The sequence below is a fragment of the Lissotriton vulgaris genome, chromosome 12 (assembly GCF_964263255.1).
Source record: "Lissotriton vulgaris chromosome 12, aLisVul1.2, whole genome shotgun sequence".
Classification (NCBI taxonomy): domain Eukaryota; kingdom Metazoa; phylum Chordata; class Amphibia; order Caudata; family Salamandridae; genus Lissotriton; species Lissotriton vulgaris.
Window position 1 is genome coordinate 599,145,213 of NC_141700.1, and position 14,765 is coordinate 599,159,977.

At 38.8% G+C, this 14,765-nt stretch overlaps 1 protein-coding gene across 1 annotated transcript in view; it reads left to right on the top strand.

Annotated features, from left to right (window-relative positions):
- Positions 1 to 14,765, top strand: part of LOC147677808 (neural-cadherin-like) — a 684,133-nt gene that overhangs the window by 523,413 nt on the left and 145,955 nt on the right. The window lies entirely within an intron of this gene.

Consider the following 14,765-nt stretch of genomic DNA (forward strand, 5'->3'; position numbering starts at 1 on the left):
CGGCCTCCTGCGCCTTCTCATTGCTTTGCCTCCAAGCCAACTGATATCGCAGCGCGCTCTCCCCCGCCGCCCATATGCCCTACAGGTTCATATTCTGACACATAGCGCAGACTAGTAATTGACTACATTTCCTGAAGTATATTTGGCATATAATGTCTTTAGGTACTCTTTCTCTACAATTGAAGTTTTGTCACATGCATACTGGTTGATAATTCGGTGCAGTGCAGTGCACACTGACACATCCACGCACATACTGTACAACAGTTGCATTTAAGGATGCATGACCATGCACTGCATAGTTGGACTAGCGCTTGAAATAATGTTGCACAGTATGTTCCACTGATTACAGTGCAGGTTCTCGCCGTGCAGGCCCACCTTAGTGATTTATGGAATAAGTGGGGCAAGCAGATATCTTCCCAGGACAAGTAGATTTCTGTAAAAAAATTCCATTGGCCAAGTAGAATTTTGACAAATTTCCACACCCCTGATTTGTAATATATTTTTGAATTCCCGTATGGATTTGCGGTGCCATCGTTTTCGATGCACGGTCGAGTCCCGACTTAAAAAAATTCCAGAAGCAGTTTGGGTTCAGTTAGAAGTCAGTTGGTAAGGGTTGATATGTGTAACCAATAGAAATATGTTTTAGAATTTGAAATAATCTGGTAAGCAATGTGATTTGTTATTTACATGTATACGTGTGGAGAAAGAGAGGGAAACTTTGCCATTTCTGGTTTTGCTTTGCTGAGAGAAGTGCTATACATATTGATTGTGTGCATATGAAAATCTTTTCTGAGTTTCTGATACTTCATAATCTACAAATCAATTTGAAAGGTGAGTTATTATTTTTTGAGGTGTATTATGTGTTGGCTTTGTTTTTAAAGGTAAAATATAAATCCTGAACTTTGAAATTTGACATATATTATTAAATGTAGAAATGTTAATTACAGTTTGTTGTAATGTATTTAAATGTTATTTAACCCCTTTGGTGCTTAGGACGGCCCCTGGCTGTCATATCACGGTGGGCATGTGCAGAGGACGGCCGGGGGACGTCCAAACCCCGCCCGCTCATTAATTCTCCCGCGCAGCTGGAGAATTATCACAGCACGCAAGAGGTTACTATAGATTCTGTATAGTATCATGTGTATTTTGGAATATGGATTACTGATTATGGTAGTTTATTTCAGTGTGTGGATATGTACATTTGTAGTATACTGCATAATTTTAGGTGTTGCTTTCAAGTTCGAAGTGTATATGTTGAGTTTAGGTATTAGTAGTTGGACTAGGTTTGGAGAAGTGTGGCTCAGGGGTTAGAGGCGGCAGACCCGGAAGCTGAGATTGGCCCTGGACCAGGGTTCAATTCCCCGCCTCGGCGGGTCTTGGGCTCAAAAAATTCCACGGACTCGATAATTCTCGCTCCGGTGCCTTCTCAACTCATGGGTTCACACTCTGCGACTCTGGGCAATAGCTTGCTTAATCTCCACAACGGCCCCTCGCGGGGGGTTGCCTGGCTTTCACCTTGTGGATACCCTGCCGGGGTTATCTCACAGGGGAATACCAGGACGGGTTCCCTAAGCAAGCGCCGGGAAACCCTTTGTGGGTAGCTGGGCGCTATATAAGCTCAAATACATTTACATTACATTTAGGTTTTATAAGTGTTTAGAGAGGTATAGTTGAATTATACCACATAATGCTTAGTTTTTGATTTAAATTTGAAGTTTGTTCTGTGAATTTATGAGGTGTACGTAGTGTTAAGGTAGAGACATATCCATGCATGTTTTCAGGAATATGGTGAGATTTATAGCAGAGACATGTGCACGGTTCCTGCTTTCTATTTGGCTAGGTGTAACATTATAAGTAGTTGTAAAATGGTACAGCGGGAGCACAAAAGTGAGTTTTGAGATATGTTTGTAGAGATATTATCACTCAGGCACTTTGTATGTACTCCTGAAATCTCCGAGACATTACCCTAGCACTCATGGAATCACTAGGCATTACGTATATACCTGTGTAATCTCTTAGACATACTTCTGCAGTCATTGATTAATCAATGCATTAGCTATACACTGGTTCAATCACTCAGGCACTATCCTTGTACTGCTCTAATCACACTGTCAGGATCTACACACTCTTCCAATCATTTAGGCAGTGCTGATGCACTTTCAAAAGGCCATACCTATGCAATTATGTATTCACCTAGACACTACCGTTGCACTCCTGCAATCACCTTGTCACATAGGCTGTGCACATGCACTACCTTAAGACTTCTCCAATCACATATACATTTGTAGTATACTGCATAATTGTAGGTGTTGCTTTCAAATTGGAAGTGCAGTCTGTCAAGTTTAAAGGTGTGCATGTAGTTGTGTGTGAAGTATGTCTCTACATGCATATGTTGAGTTAAGGTATTTCTGATTAAACTAGTTTTTATACGTCTATAGAGAGGAGTTTGTTCTGTGAATTTATGAGGTGTACATAGTGTTGTGGTACAGAGATATCCATTCATGTTTTAGGAATGTGGTGAGACTTATAGCAGAGAAATGTGAATGGTTCCTGCTTTGCATTTGACTAGGTGTAACATTAAAAGTAGTTGTAAAATAGTAAAGCAGCAGCACTGCTACAATCCCCTAAGCTCTACTCTTGCAGTGCAGTCATCGCCCTGTCAGTATCCATGCACTCCTCCAATCACCCATCCAGCACCATGTACTTATTCAATCGTCCTGCCAATACCCAAGCACTTATAAATTCACCATGCACTCTCTTTGCAGCACTGTAATCATCCAGTCACTACTCACGTACTCATGCAATGACGCAGGCACTAACATATGCACTGCGACAATCAACTGTGCACTATCCATGCAGACCTCTAACCAGCTACATACTACTGATTCACTCCTCCAATTATCCAGGTAGTACCCGTGCAGTACAGCAATCCCCCTGGCAGTCCCAATGCCCTCCTCCAATCACCCATTCACTCCATGTACTTATCCAATCAGTCTGCCAATACCCAAGCACTTAGAAACTCACCTTGCACTCTCTTTGCACTACTGTAATCAGCCAGTCAGTATCTATGTACTCGTGCAATAACCCAGTCACTAACTCATGCACTATTACAATCCCCATGCACTATCCATGCAGACCTCTAACCACCTACACACTACTGATTCCCTCTTCTAATTACCTAGGTAGTACCCATGCAGTCAAGCAATCCCGCCACTCCCCATGCACTCCTCCAACTACCCATCCAGCAGCATGTAGTTTTCCAATCACTCCGCCAATAACCAAGCACTTATAAATTCACCCTGCACTCTCTTTGCAGCACTGTAATTATCGAGTCACTACCCATGTACTCATGCAATGACCCAGGCACCACCATATGCACTGCTACAATCCTCTGTGCACTATCCATGCAGACCTCTAACCAGGTACACGCTACTGATTCACTCCTCCAATTACCCAGGTAGTAGCCATGCACTCCAGCAATCCCCCTGTCGCTCTCCATGCACTCCTCCAATCACCCATCCAGCACAGTATAGTTTTCTAATCACTTTGCCAATTCTCAAGCACTTATAAACTCACCAAGCATTCTCTTTGCAGCACTGTAATCATCCAGTCACTACCCATGTACTCATGCGATGACCCAGTCAGTAATACATGCACTATTACAATCCAGTGTGCACTATCCATGCAGACCTCTAACCAGGTACACACTACTGATTCATTCCTCCAATTACCCAGGTAGTGCCCCTGCACTCCAGCAATCCCCCTGTCACTCCCCTTGCACCCCTCCAATCACCCATCCAGCACCATGTAGTTTTCCAATCTCTCCACCAATACCCAAGCACTTATAAATTCACCATGCACTCTCTTTGCACTACTGTGATCATCCAGTCAGTATCTATGTACTCATGCAATAACCCAGTCAGTAATACATGCACTATTACAATCCAGTGTGCACTATCCATGCAGACCTCTAACCAGCTACAGATTCACTCCTCCAATTACCCAGGCGGTACCCATGCACTACAGCAATTCCCCTGTCACTCCCATGCACTCCTCCAATCACCCATGCAGCACCATCTACTTATCCAATCACTTCGCCAATACCTAGGCAATTATACATTCATCATGCACTCTCTTTGCAGTCGTCTAATCATCCAGTCAGTACTCATGTACTCATGCAATGACCTACATACTAACTCATGCACTTCTATAATCCCTTGAGCAGTACAGTTGCAGTGCAGCCATTGCCCTGTCAGTGCCCATGTACTCCTCTAATCACTCACCCAGCACCTTGTAGTTATCCAATCACTCAGCCAATACCCAAGCACTTATAAATTCACAATGCAATCTCTTTGCAGCACTGTAATCATCCAGTCACTACCTATGTACTCATGCAATGACCCAGGCACTAACATATGCAGTGCTACAATCCTCTGTGCACTACCCATGCAGGCCTCTAACCAGGGACACACTACTGATTCACTCCTCCAATTACCCAGGTAGTACCCATGCACTCCAGCAATCCCCCTGTCACTCCCCATGCACTCCTCCAATCACCCGTCCTGCACCATGTAGTTTTCTAATCACTTCACCAATACCCAAGCACTTATAAATTCACCATGCACTCTATTTGCAGCACTGTAATTATCCAGTCACTACCCATGTGCTCATGCAATGACCTAGACACTAACATATGCACTGCTACAATCCTCTGTGCACTATCCATGCAGACCTCTAACCACCTACACACTACTGATTCACTCCTCTAATTACCCAGGTAGTACCCATGCAGTCCAGCAAACCCACTGTCACTCCCCATGCATTCCTTCAATCACCCATTCAGCACCATGTACTTTTCCAATAACTATGCCAATACCGAAGCACTTATTAATTCACAATTCACTTTCTTTGCAGCACTGTAATCATCTAGTTACTACCCATGTACTCAATCACATGCAATGAATCAGGCACAAATTTGTGCACTGCTACAATCCTCTGTGCACCATCCATGCAGACTTTAACCAGCTACACACTACTGATTCATTACTGCAATTACCCCGGTAGTACCCATGCACTACATCAATTCCCCTGTCACTCCCCATTCACTCCTCCAATCACCCATCCAGCAGCATGTACTTATCCAAACACTCTGCCAGTACTGAAGCACTTATAAATTCACCATGAACTCTCTTTGCAGTAGTCTAATCGTCCAGTCAGTATGCATGTACTTATGGAATGATCCAGGTACTAAATCATGCACTGCTACAATCCCCTAAACACTAGCCTTGCAGTGCAGTCATCACCCTGTCCACTACCCATGCACTCCTCTAATCACCCATCCAGCACCATGTAGTTTTTGAATCACTCCGCCAATACCCAAGCAGTTATAAATTCACCATGCAGTACTCTAATCATCTAGTCAGTACCCATGTGTTGATGCAATGGTCCAGGCACTAATGCATATACTGCTACAATCCGCTGAGCACTATCTATACACTCCAGCCATCGCCCTGTCACTACACATGCACTCTTCCAATCACTCCGCCAATGTAATGTACTAATCCAGTCACTCTGACAATACCCAAGCACTTGTAAATTCACTATGCATTATCCTTGCAGTACTCTAATCATCCAAGCGTACCCATGTACTTATGCAATGATCCAGGTACTAACCATGCACTTCTACAATCACCTGTGTACTATCCATGCTGTCCTCTAATCTCCTACACACTACTCATGCACTCTTCCAATTATCCAGGTAGTACAGTTCCACTGCTCTAATCATTGTGGTATTATCATTGTATCTATTTTTATATTTAAACATGCGAATATTTCAATATAATTATTTTAATTATACTACATTGTTTTTAAAACTTTTTTTACAGATATTTTGCATAATTATTAAGACAGAGTTCCAATGACAAGAAAAGAGCAAACAAAAAGAAAACAAAGAAAAGGGGCCTATGTAAAGAAAACAGCAGAGGAGCAATTAGATCAAGTACAACATGGGTCCTTAAAGTAAAAGCCTGCTGGTAAGAGAAGTAAAGAATTTGTAAAGAAAGTTTTAAAGTCTGAAAATAAAGAAGAGAGAGACAAAAGATATACAGTGAAACAAAAGGAAAAGAAAAATGTACAAAAAAGTACAAAATTGGATTATCAGAAAAAAATGTTAAAAAGGAGGAAGAAACAATTTTTAGAAATTCGAAAAAGATTATATAAAAATAGTATTACAAAATTTGTTACAAAATGTAAAAATCCATAAAGATATCAGCATTTTACAAACATAAAAAAGGAGATTTTAAGTGTGATTGAAAAAGCATTTAAATTGAAAAGAAAATTGTTTATCTTAGTTTTAAACAGATTGAAGACTTTAAATACAATAATGCAGCCCATGAATGACAAATGTAAAATAAAAAGAATTGTAAATAGAACTAACTTTTGTATAATATTTTCTGGAGAGTGGAAGCTTGCTTCAACGCAGCTGAATAAATGGCGGCCACTGCGCGAGTGCGCAGCGGACGCGCCGAAGGCGCACCTAAGGCAAGCCCGCCTGCACCCAGACCGCGCCCAGCTCCAGAACCCCTGGCCCTCACGCCACCCGTGACGTCCGCTACCACTATGACGCCACCACCCTCAGTGCTCTCAACCACGGACCGACCATCAACTGCTACAAGGCCACCCGCAAGCGCACCCACGGCCCCTTTACCTGCCAGAACTGCAACTTCCCCTGCAACAGCGACACCCTAGCGGGTAAGTAGTGCGCTTTACGATTCCCTTGATTGATTGATGGATTGAGTACAGAATTTTTTTTTAATAAAGAAAGCTATTTTCAACAAAATACATTAGCTCACGCAGTTCATACCTATGGTCGTTGTTACGAACTCAAAAATGGTTGTCCAATTGAAAAAGAAAAGATGGTTCCTAGAAATGTGGAAGAAGTAATAGCTGAGGAAGTTCAAGGAAGACGTACCCAGGCTCCAGTGTTTACATGGCATTGTAGTAGTATTTGTAGTATACGACAGGAATCTATTGATATATTACTAAATTTCTTAAGAGAATATGAAGAAAATAAACTGTGAAACAGAATATAAAGATATTACAAGGACTGGATCCTTGCAAAGTGAGACAAAATACAGGGCTGCAAGGTCTTTCTCTGGCTTGTCTTTCTAGGAAAGTGTGTCAAAGTCGTTTTCATTATTTAAGAATGTCAGCAGTACAATATTCCGAAATGCGGAAGTTAGTTAGATTATACTACGTGAAAAGTCCTGCATTATGTCTAAATGAAATTAATACTGCTCTTTTGCATGGTTCAGTGTTGGATGTAAAAAAAAGTGTGTGATGATATAGAGTTACATTTCTTTTCTGGTCAAGAGGAGTGTAGAGAAAGTGAGAGTTTGATAAGTGTAGGTCTTGAAGAAGAGATGGAAGATACTACTGATGTGAAGTTTGAAAAAGAAATAACAAAGTTTAAAGTAGTTTCTGGTGAAAATCCCAACTATGTTTGTATTTGTTGCCGACGTACTCACTATAAAATTCAAACTAGGAATGTATATGTGCTTCTAACCCCTTGTGCGCAGTGTTAATTCTCCCGCTGTGCGGGAGAATTAACAATTGGGTGGGATTCAGACGGCCCCTGGCGGTCCTTCGCACACGCCCACTGTGACGTCGGATGGCCAGGGGCCGTCCTGAGCACCGAAAGGGTTAAAAAGTGAAAAGGAAAACAATGATAAATGGACGGAATGTGCTGTTTGTTTGTGGAAGGTCGTTCCAGTTGGGTACTCAACAATGTATTTGTAAATATTGTTACAATAAATTTGAAGATAAAAAAATGCCAGCGAGAGCTGTTCATGATGACCTAGAATTAGTAGCTATACCTACAGAACTTGAAGATTTAAATACATATGAGTCCATTCAATCTTTGCACCCATTTCAGGCTATAATTCTTATGGAGCCTAAAACAGACAAGCTGCCTCCAACAGATCTACAAAGAGGTTTAATAGGAAGAGTTGTGTATTTACCTTTAGATTTTAAGAAAAATGTTGACACTGTTGGTGTAGAAAGAGAGGAAAGTGAACCTGTAGTCATTCTTGTTAATGGTGTACCTACAAAGAGTAGGAAAATATGGCAAGAGTTAGTAGATGTCACCAAGTCTAAAAGGCTACATTTTATCTGGTGCAAAACAATATTTACTATAAAACTGTAAATGTAGAAGAACAAGAAATATGTTTAGAAGATAAAACAGACTTTTCAAGTGGACAAGTAGAAAAAGTGGAGAAGTCCAGAAAAGAAGAAATGTATGACCATTACACTATACACCCTCTGCACTCAAAAGAAGTGATAGGAGACATTATTGAATTGTTCCATATGAAAATAGCAAAAGGAACTCCCATGAGTGTATGGGAAAAAAGTTTGGAAGCTCGTTGTTTTCCACAGCTGTTCCCTACAGGAAAAGGTGGATGATATTTAAACAGTGTATTCCATATTTGTTTCATCTTTTATTTGATAGTGACCTTTTTGCACTTTCATATGCAGTGAATCACATATTAAAAACGGATTCAATTTTCGGATGCTTCTGCAAAGAAATTCATGGACAAAGTTGAAGAAAGAGACGAACAATTAGAAACACAGTTAATTAATTTGATGGCATTTCAACGAGGCACTAATGAATATTGGTATCGACGTCATGAAGAACTAAAATGTATGTTAAGGAGCTTAGGAACTCCTACGTAGTTTGTTACACTTAGTTGTGCTGAGTGCGTATGGGATGATTTACTTGATTTTCTACAACAAGGAATTCAAATATAGAGAATATTGAATTGAAGACAGCTGGAGTACTGTGTTCCCTGGATCGAGTAAATGTGTGCAGATATTTTAATCATAGGTTTAAAGCTATGATGTCTTTCATCTGTAATAAAAAGAATCCACCTATTGGCGAAGTTATTGATTTATTTTGGAGAAAGGAATATCAAGCTAGTGTTGCACCTCATATTCATATGCTGTTATGGATCAAGAATGCACCAAAATTTTGAACTGACAGTGATGAGATTGTTCTGTCTTTTATTGAACAACATGTTACCTGTACCATACTAAAAGAAAAAGCAGGAAATAACTTGAGAATAACAAGTTATACGGTTTCAAAATCATCGATGTGGAAAATATTGTCGACGGAAATACAAGTCAAAGGAAAAACTTTACACAAAATGTTGATTTATTTTTTCACGTCCAGTAATTTCCAAAGGAAGAGTGAACAGTTTTATGTCAGAAGTGAGGCATACTATCACTCGAAAATCACCAAAAAATACTTATAATATAGAAAGAACAGAAGAATCAAAGTACATTAGTGATTACAATCCAGTGATTTTGACGATGTGGAATGCAAATATGGACATACAATATGTTGCAGATAATCAATTGCTGTTGCTCGCTATGTTACGTCATACATTTCCAAATCTGAATAGACAGAATTGAAAGAAATGTGGAAAGAAATTTCACAAGACAAGACACTTAGAAAAAAATTGTACAGCTTCAGCTTGAAGATGCTTTCACATCGAGAAATTAGATACTACGAATGTTCGGATCGATTGACGTTTGCAAGTTTATTCAAAGTCAAGAGGAATCATCTGGATAAGTCTGGGTCTTGCTGCGACACAAAATCAAGTTTTGAAATCTGTACAAGAAATTAAAAACTTTGCATTAAATGATCCAGAAAGTACAGATATTCTTAAAACAAATATGTTGGATACGTACTATCAAAATAGAAGTCCACATCTGGAAAAGATATTTCTATATGAAGTACTGCAACATTACAGCTTTAAGAAAAATGTTACGGAATATATAAATGAAGGAAAATGTGCTGTAATTGGATGTGAAGGATGTTTGGTAAAACATGCCAAAGGAAATCTGATTAATCACACAAAACTAAGCTGCGATACTCCATATAAAAGGGAGTTTTTCTATTTAGCTCTTCTGAAACTCTTTAAACCTTGGCGGAGTAAAATTGAATCACTTGGCGATTTTGACTGCTATGATGTTTCTTTCAATGCATGTAAAGATAGCATTGAATGTACAATTTTTCCAAATATTGAACGAAGAGATTAATCAAGGAAGTACCATTGCAGCTGAAATAGCTAAAGATAGTTCTCAAGATAGTCAGAGTTCTGCTGCACAAAGCCAAGATCAACTAGGAGAAGCCATACTTGAAAATGAAGCAACAGTAGCAATGAGTGAAGTGGAAACGGTGATGCAACAAACACAACAGGACAATATTGATTTGAAAAACTTAGAGGAACAACTGAATACTGAACAGAAATAAATAAATGACCAAGTTACATAACAAATAGAACACAGACTACTTCACGAAAAGAGTGTTTGCCAATGTACACCATTTAAACCAATTCTTATGTATATCAGTGGGCAAGCTGGAACAGCAAAAAGTTTCTTGATTAAATGTTTGTCAAATTATCTACAGAAAACGGATTCACATGTATTTGTGTTGTAACTGCTCCAACTGGATTAGCAGCACCCAGTATCAAAGGGATTACATAACATCGCTTATTTCTGTTACCAGTAGAACATGAAAATAAGTTGGAATATCACAAGCTATATGGAGAAGCTTGTTTCAAAGTTTCAAGAGGACTGAAGAAAATGAAACTTCTGATAATTGATGAGGTAAGCATGGTTTCAAACTTAATGCTTGCGTTTGTACATTTGAGAATACAGCAGATTTTAAAAACAAATTACAATGTTTTATTTGGAGGAAAACATGTAATTGTATTCAGTGATCTACTACAACTCCTGCCTGTGAATGGCCAACCAGTTTTTAACATCCTTCTTCATGAAGACACTAAAACATCATTGGGAAGTATTGGAAATGTGAACATTTGGACTTATTTTGAATATAAAGTACTTATTAAGAACATGCGACAAGCAAATAACGAAGATTATGGAAAAATTCTCAAAAATATTAGAATCGGTGTGTTAACAAAGTATGGCAAAGAAGCTTTAGTAATACGTCTACTAACAAACTTGTTTCCAAAAGAAAATATTGCACCTGAAACTATCTACCAAAAAATTGCAGAAAAGAAGTCTATAATTTGCCTTATGCCAAAACTGAAAGAATGCTCTACATTCAACGAATAACTGTTGAAACTGGAGAAACAACCAATAATGAAAATGGTAGCCACTGATAAAATAGAACATGAAGGAGTAACTATTCTTCTGTCAGAGAAATTACAGTTACAATTAGACTCTTTGGAAAAATCTAAATCTAAGACTTCTGGTTTGGAAAATACCTTGTATGTATCTGTAAACTGTCGGGTAATATTACGGCGTAATTTAGATGTTGAGAAAAGTTTAGTAAATGGAGCAATGGGGAAAGTTGTTGACTTTGTTAGTTATTCAAATAGAGATGGAATTGAATTTCTGAAGATTAAATTTGATCAGATTGAAGAGGTGAAATAGTTTGCATGTTGTGGTGTCCGTTTCTTGCTTGTAAAAGATTTGTTTGTTCGTAGAAAACAGTTTCCTGTTTGTTTAGCATATGCAGTGACCATTCATAAATCTCAAGGTTTAAGTGTTGACAGTGTTTTGGTAACCATTTCGAAGTTCTGTGTTTAAAGAGGGTATGGCATATGTTGCATTGTCTCGAGTAAGAACATTATCTGGATTGTATTTGATTGATTTTGAAGAGGAAAAAGTTAGTGCAGATGTAAATTGTGTAAAAGAGTACAATAGTTTAAGAAGACTCTACGCTCCTAACTTAGGTGAATATCCTATTTATGAAAAATGTTAGATACGTCCTAAACGAAAATATGAGAAACATTCCAGTGAGGTTATAAAGAAGAAAAGAACTGAACAGAATGTTGAGGCTGGAAAGAAAATGGAAGTGGACATGGTTGCTAATATTGTCGGATATCAGTTAGAAAATAGTTCAGGTATCAACTGCTATGCTAATGTAATCGTGAATGTTGTGTTTTTAAAAAAAATATACAACATGCAATTATGGAAAATCAAGAAAAAAGATGCGTATTCTTTGTTACATTAATGTTTAATGAAAAGTTGAAAACTGATAAAACGAAAATCCATACTGCTTCTGACGTGCAGAATATTCTGGATATATGTTCTGGTTCTTAACAATTTACACAGAATGTACAGCAAGGTGCTCAGGAATTTCTGATGTTTAGGCTTGCAGTATTGGAAGATCAAGGAATACAAATTGAAAATCTGTTTGGACTACGTTACAGATGGGATCATACATGTGACAGCTGTTCATTTTCATCTACCACTAAAATAGACACTGAAAGATTCATATATTTGACAATACCAGATTGCAAAACAGTGTCTTTCAATGAATTAGTGAAATCAGCTAATCAAGATATGGAATGTACTCAGTGCAAATCGGAAATGTTGCCAACATTATTTATAGAAAGATTTGGACAATATATCATTTTAATGCTGCAACGTTGTAGAGCAGATGGAACAAAATTGGAAACCAAACTTAAAAATGTTGTGGCAGGTCAAGTGGCAGTTTCAGGAAGAACTTTTAAAACAGTGGCTATTGTTTTCAACAATGGACCTACTTCAACATCTGGACACTATACTGTGTATTTAAAATGCAATAAAGGATGGACACTTAGCAGTGATGCACATATACAGTTCAAATGTCTGTTGCCTAATGAATTACCTGTATAACAACATGAAGAGGCAGTTCCCAATAATATGGAGGACCAATAGGTTCCAATAGTAACAATTGCCCACAGAACAGCTGAATATATTCAAGTTATTTTATTATCATTTGTATTCATAAAAAATTGCATAGAGAAAAGTCCATACTTCAATGAGTAGAACAACTTATATCATTCATATAGCGTCAGCCCACAGCTACAAGGAACAATAAAAACATTCTTCATACATCATTCACTGGTTCAATCAATCACAAACTCACTCACAGACCAGTACATCCATCTAGATTCCTACAACTAAAAAACTCAACAGCCAGACAGAAAGAAGCGCCGACGCGCGTTTCGGAAAAATGCCACAGTGGGGAAATCCTTCATCAGGGCGCCAATCGTTCAGGTACATAGGACCATCACAGTCCTCCAAATGTCCAAGAGGGTAGAGTTAAATCAATTTCATAATTTCTGGGCAAACACCAGCATATCTGTGGGCAAAACAGATTGAATCAATAGCAAATCCAAAATAAATAAAGTACTCTAATACAGAAAGAAGGGGATTGGTCATGACATGGAGTAAAAGAATACAAAATCACGTCTTAATACACCCAATCGACATACATACAATGAAAAAGGTTTATTAAATTGAAGAGTTTCTGTTAGGGAGACATATGTGCAAAGGAATAGAAACTAGCCAAATAATCATATCTATTCCACTGAATCAGCAAGTGCTGCAGTCCAGAATCTAGAAAGAGCAGCCGGCTAATGAGGGAAAGAGAAGGATGTCCAAGTGTTTACATACCAGGAAGGAGGTTTCTACGACGTCTAGACCATAAGGATGGTTAACGGCAAGCCTTGCGATAAATGAAGGTCAGAGTAATTTCAAGCGCAGAAATGTCCGTCTCTGTGCTGTAGTATATGTAAAGCGAGAAAGAGTAGGGCCATATAATACAAATATACTAGAGAGTAATCTAGCGCTAGCAGCCCTACTCCATATCGAGTTTTTGTACAGCAAAATGTAGTACAGACAAAATATCCAAGAGCTGAATATCCCCAACAGACAGCAGAAGCTCACCTGAATTTTCAAAAGAGCAGGGATTCAGAGGAAATGTAGAATCACAACGTTCCTGGTACCAGTAACGTGAAGTTTAAAAGTTTATTTGGATGATGTCCTCTAAATAAGAAAAAACAAGGAATAGACATTCGCCTGTAAGTACACCTGCGAATAATATAAATTACACAAAGAAACCCGAGAAACAACAACTAATTCACAAAGGAGCCATCATTAGCTTAGGTAGATCGTAATCTTCTATGCGCCGTCGACTGAAAAGCTACAACTGAATATGGCTATGCGGTCTGATATAAACCAAAAGGTCTAAAAAAGTACCTAGGACCCAGATCTAACAACGAACAGTCGAAATATCAACAAGAGTTATTACCTCGTTTATACAAGTAGGCAGGACATAATCAGGCATCGGGGTAGAAACTCCAACCGATGCAGTCACCAGAGTCAGGAAGACATATAGTTCAAACACAGTCCTACGGAAAGGCAAAAAACACGGCTTACAAAGCGACCAGGGTAGAATTTCAAAGCAGATGTAAAGACAGCTGCATAGAGGCGGGCTTACCTAACATGAAAATAACGAGGATCTCGGAGTCCAAGCCACACGGGTAAACCTTCTGCACCGGTAAGAGAGAAGAGCCCGTGACAACCGTAAGGTATATATATCGTACGGGAATCATATGATGTGCGGCACCTGTGTGCGATAAGATAGAACATGCACAACACTAGACCGCTAGACTCAACAGCGGCTAAGGACGAAAGTAAGCCGCCATTGCCTAATGAATTACCGAATTCATATCTATTTTTGATGCCAAAATTCTGAGAAGATGTCAACATGAATTACTGGGTATATTTTGGATATTTTCACTACTAATGATTTCAGACACATCATTCGGCCTATTCGGAAGATGTGAATATGAATTCAGAAGTTTATGTTGGATAGCCTTAATGTAAATGTTCTTAGAAACATCATTCGGCCTATTGGGAAGATGTCGAGAAATATGGTTTAAATTATTGAGTCTGTTCTTTGA